This window comes from Camellia sinensis, chromosome 3 (genome assembly GCF_055761805.1).
Source record: "Camellia sinensis isolate YWXY chromosome 3, ASM5576180v1, whole genome shotgun sequence".
Classification (NCBI taxonomy): Eukaryota; Viridiplantae; Streptophyta; class Magnoliopsida; order Ericales; family Theaceae; genus Camellia; species Camellia sinensis.
In genome coordinates, this window is record NC_138963.1 from 158,356,074 (window position 1) to 158,362,308 (window position 6,235).

A 6,235-nucleotide genomic window follows, 5' to 3' on the forward strand; every position below is an offset into this window, starting at 1 on the left:
AGGCAGGTCAAAAGAAATAAAATAGCTAGAAAAATGCATGCTCTAATATACAAGATGACTAATGCAACACATACATAAATACAACTAATAGTCTCGACTACTAGTATGACATGCGAATCAATTTGATAGTATGCAGTTAAGCACATTTTCTTGGATAATGAACAACCACAAGGTTAGAATGATGCACCAAGCCAAATGTATGCAAAAATGGATATGGTAAGCATGGTAATGATATGAAAAATGAAAAACATGATACTACCATTATAAGCAGATAAATAAAAGGGAGAAAGAAGTGGGGTTGGAAGACATATACAAATATTACAACATTGCCCTTGCACAGGAGGGTCCGAATGAATGTTCGAATTAACTAACTATTACAACACCAAAATTTAACCAACTATTCTAACTAATTATTACAAGTTGAATGAATCTAAGTAATTAATTACAACACAAAATTAATTAACTAAGCTATTACAAGTTCAAAGGGGTTAATTAATCTAGGTACAATTAACGGGCCATGGGGAACGAAGAATCGTTCAAGCATGACTGTGAATTTCCACCCGAAAATACCCTCTGTTTGGCTGCCAAAATGGTTCTGTTTTGTAATAAAAAAATTGAACTGTTTTCACCCCAGCATCTGCTCTGTTCTGCCATAAAAATGGCACTATTGATCTAAAATGAGGTGGCCAGCCGGCCACTAGTTTTTGCCACTACACTGCTGTAACAGACATGAAATAGAGCCCAAACAGAGTATTTTCAGGGGATGTTTTGTCCACCATGCCTCTCCTTATCATCAAACAGATCAAATGAGGGGTAGGCTTGATTCGTAAAGCATCAATTGATGCGAATTCATTACTTGATGATTTATGAATCAAGGGACAAAATCTCAACAAATGATAATGAAAGATCCACAAAACCTCCTCCCTATCATGGAATCAATCAAGGGAAGTGATAGACCTTGAATCTTAACCCATTATCATAACTAAATAGTATGAAACGGTTTAAGACTCAATGGGTTCAACTAACATCCGATTAAACCCAATCCATTTTTATTTTCTTGTTACCTCTTTTAATCCAATTTTTTTTACCTCTTTTAATTACCTTTCCATTCTTTAGTCATTTTAGTCCAAGAATGAGAATTAAGTCCATTAAATGGAGAGAAGTGTCAAACAAGAAGTTGTTTTTGGCATGAGAGAACTATAATGCCTTGGTAATGAACCTCCGAAGAGATTAAACCATTAAACATGGAAGGTTTCTTTCTCATGCTCAAGCAACACTCGTTTGAAATGACTCTCAAACAAATAAAACCAAGAAAGAAGAGAGGGTGGAGAGGTGATTATGCAAAGGTGAACACATGTGTGAAAAGCATAAAATAAAGGCTATTAACTCAAATAGGTTGGTGACTAAGGCCTAAACCACCAAACCTATGAGGACCACTACACTACAACCATACTATACAAAGCATAAATGAAATAAATACACCAAAACAGTCCTAAAAATAGCTAAAACAATGCTGAAATTGTCATGGAAAAACTAAAAAATGTGAACTACAATAATAGAGAAATAAAGCTAGTAAGCAAGCCGAAGGAGGGGTGGCTAACCCCTCCATTTTTTGAACCTCAAAACAAATTTTTTAGCCTCTTAAAAATAGTAGGAAAAATTTGAAAAATAGATGGGAAACACAAGGAAAAAAGCTTGGAAAATAAGGTTCAAAAAGGGTGGTTAATCCCTCTACCTTGGATAGCTTTAAGCCACAAGTTTCACCTCATAAAAAACAGTGTAAAAAAATAGCAAGTAAAAAGCCAGGGAAGAAGTAGTGCAAAGAAGGTCGAAGTTGTATATAATAGCCCGACACTCGTACATGTTTTCTGGTACGCTTTTAGTCCCCTATTCTGTGCATTTGTTTGTTTATTGGGAAATTTCATGTGAAAGTAAGTTTAAAAAAAAAAAGTGGATCTTATGCTTATAGTTGTGTATCTGTTTAATATGAGAACTATCTGTTACAATTCTAGTGTTTGAGTCAGAAATTGAGGGCCTTAGAGACTTGATAATCCGAAATTGATTCTATAATTGGAATCAACATAATTTTTAAGTAATAATAAGCATTTCTGTGAAATTTCAATTTGGGATGATTAAACGATTGATTTTTTTGTCCTAGTCATGCCTTATAGATATATATATATATATATGTGTGTGTGTGTGTGTTCTTTAACTCTTGCCTTACGAACTCCTAGCTCAAAACATTTCCTGAGAGAGTGAGAGTGGTGAGATTAGGGAGAAAGGAACTAGAAGGGGGCTTCTTCAAGATCAAAGTGGATAATTTAGACGGAATTTGGGGAGTTCAAGATCACAAGTTAGTTTACTCACCCTCCATGTCTCCTCTCTTGAATTTGAGTGTGATTTCTCCACAGGTGTGTGACCTAGGGCATGAAATTGAATCTAATGTATGATCAATGCTTAACTTGGTTTATAGTTGTCACCTAGATAATGTAAAATTAAGTTGGTTATGCAAGGATAAAGGAATTGTCTTCTAAGGTTACATATGTTATGTTGTATGCAAGAGAATTAAGCTATGTTTATAGGCTGTGTTCATGTAAGGAAGTAACTCAATTGAATTATACTTACAATTCTTGGGATGTTCTACACTTATGAATGATGTTATTGTAAGATTAAACCGTAATATTGCATGAATTTTATTCTCAATTTGTGTTTCAAGTTAAGTTGGCCAAGTGAAGAGAAGGTTGAATTTCGGACTGGAAATTGAGGCAGATCGCCGCACGTGCGGGGGTCATGGCCGCACATGCGGGAACCCCAGCCACACGTGCGGGAGTCCCGGCCGCACGTGCGGAAAATGAAGAATTTTGAGGGTTGGCTACTGTCAAAAAGGCACGTACGGGGCATCACTGCTGCACGTGTAGGACACTTTGCTGCACGTGCGGGGCTCACAGCCGCACGTGCGGCCCATGCTGAAAAACATGGGTTGCTCCATTTTGCGTGCTGGACCCTTTAATATTGTCGAAATTTGTATTTGATGCCTTTTTGATATCTATAAATTATTCGAAGCGAAATGAATTCATAAGCAATTCAACAGAGAGAAATGAACTAATTTATAAGTTATGTATGTGTACAGGACACACCCCACGAGAAAGAATGCTCCGCCATCACTCTGTGAGTAGCAGTATGGAAATGTACATTTTATCTACCGTTGATAACTATTGTCACTAATGCTCTGTTCTTCGTAAGTGTTACACGAACATTTATGAACGTTGAAAGATTTGCGTGCATTGGTATGACGTTGGAATCCTTTTGTTCTGTCAATAACGAATATTAACTCTACTTTATTCATCAGCATATTATGTTACCTCTTCTGAAAGAATAAATGGAACTTATGTTCATCCTTGAACGATGTATCTGTGTAAATCCAAGATTATTCTGTTGTGTTACGTATAGATCCGAAATCGTTTAGAATCTACGAAATGAAATGAATGCAAAGGTTTAACATCGTTATGTAACCCACGTTAGAATGTGAATTGTTCTGTCTTTGTTAAGCGTACTGTAATGACATGATATGATAAGAAATGCTTTATTTTCTGATATGTGACGTTTTGAATTAATGAATGATTGTCTGTATATATAAAAGAATCCATGGCATCCTTAGCACAAGGCCCTTACCCGGGGGTAATAATACCGTGGTTTAAGTAATTAAGTTTCAAGTTTATGTACGTTACAAGTTTAAGTATGTTACAGATTCAAGCATGTTACAAGTATAGGTATGTTACAAGTTACGTATGTTCTAAGTTGAAGTATGGTACAAGTTCAAGTATGTTATAAGTTTACGCATGGTACAAGTTCATGTATGTTACGAATTCAAGTATGTTACGAATATGACTTTTGATTTCTGCTTATGATTTAAGTATAAAAAAAAATATATGTATGATTTGATTCCGTTTATGATACGACATGATATGTACGGTTTGGTCTGGAAAACCTATTAATTCCTAGTATGGAGCAAAGTGTTATACAGAACTAAGTGCTGCAGTGCGAGTTACCTCTAGAATCTGTATGAGCTACCTCTTGAGTCCATACATATGTGAAAATTATGGGGCTGAAAGCCATTCCATGAAAGTTATGAGGCTTATGGCCATCTATATAAGTTGTCATGAAATGAAACAAAGTGCTACACAGAACTAAGTGCTACAATGTGAGTCATCTCTAGAATCCGTGTGAGACACCTCTTGGGTTCATACATGTATGTTTCAAGGGCTTTTATGCCATATGTTTCAAGGGCTTTCATGCCATATGCTTCAAGGGCTTTTATGCTACATGTTTCAAGGGCTTTCATGCCATATGTTTCAAGGGCTTTCATGCCATATGCTTCAAGGGCTTTTATGCCACATGCTTCAAGGGCCTTGTGCCACCATGTTTCAAGGGCTTATAGCTACCATGTTTATGTTGCAAGATTGAACCTAAGGCCGTTGGTTACTTAGCACAGAATCAGACTAACTATGTGAACTTCACATCTTTATATGCATTGCTATGTGTTATGTTTCAAGTTAAGTATCATTTTATTTATGTATTACTATTCACTGAGCCCGGCTCACTCTCTGTTATGTCTGTTTTTGTAGGTCACCAATCAGGTGGTCAGTCTTAACCCACGGCGTCCGCTCCCCTTTTGTCAACCTCAGAGTGTCCAGGCATTTAAATGAAGGCAACCCATTTTATGGAGTTTTGCTAAGCTTTTGGTTTTATTCCCTGATAGTCCGTCTAAGGTTGAAGTGTATAATTCTTCTACCCTTTTAATGTTTTTGTTATGCCCAATCTTGAGGGCTGGGTCCGTATACGTATATGTACATAACTAAATTTTCAGATGCCCGTCACTGTATGTTTATCTGCCTTATGTTCTGTTTGTGATCCTGGCATAGTAGTGATAGCTCAATGGATATTATATATGTTATTATTCGATATCGAATGCTTCCATCAGGCCCTATATCTTATGTACATCAAGTTAAGTGTTCGTTTCTGAAGTAGTCATGCCCAAACTTTTAGGGGCGGGTTTGGGGCGTGACATTATACCTCTTGAAGAGGAATAACACTTTAATTCACAAACCAATAAATTCTCACCCTCAAGTGCTGAAATTTAAACTCAAGAACCTCAGCAAAGAGCCCTAGAAAAATGGTTTTGGGAGTATAGGTAGGGTGTATATAGGTTGCAAGATAGATAAAGAGAGACATTTTCAAGAATTTGGCTCTTCACAAATTTTCTAACCTAAAAACATAAGGTATGGCTCTCTATATATAGACAACTAGTTGATATCTCGAAAATATCTATATGGAGCCAGCTGGTGCAGTGCATGCATATAGGGGGATAATTGGCAATAAATATCTGTTTCACCGGAACACCTAGCCAGCCAGCCAGGTGAGGGACAGCTGACCACCTTTTGGCCTGTATGCCTCTGGGTGGTCAGGCTTGAAAAATATTTGTTTTGGTTCAAAAGTGGTGCATGGTTTGTAGACTTCTAAGACTCAAAACTGAGGTTTCCTGCTAAGGGAATCGAGCGTTTGTACAGAATAATTTCATCATTGGGTAATCAATCTGAAATGCCCAAGTCTTAAGGGCGGTCAAAAATGGGATGTCTACAGTTGCCCCTCTTTGACAGAGCTCGAAGTCATGAAATGACGCGAGTGAATGTTAAAGTCCAAAGACGACCCATTTTGATAAGGCCGTAAGACTTGGGCAAGCAATCAAGACATAAAAGTAAATTGATTGAACTCGAAAGTTGCCTATATATCCCTTTGTAAGGAATCAAACTAGCACAGTTCAGGGGCAAAATGCGACATGAGAAATGATGCGATGCAACAGTTGAGAATACAAATGGGCATACCGCTCAGAAAATTATGAAGATGAGATTCAATGCAATGCAACAATTGAAATCAATAAAAGAGAAACAATCTTAACTACGCTTCTGCGTATAAGAAACAATCCAAACTGCACTTCCACACAGAAAGGTTAACAAGAGACAAGCCAGACTACACTTCCACATAGAAAGGTGAGAAATGATCCTAACTTCACTTCCGCGTAGAGAGGAACAAAACAACCCAAACTACATTACTACGTAGAGAGGTGATCCCAACTACACTTCCGCATAGAGAGGACACAAGAATAACCAAACTACACTACCGCATAGAGAGGTGATCCAAATTACACTTCCGCGTAGAGAGGACATAAGAACAACCA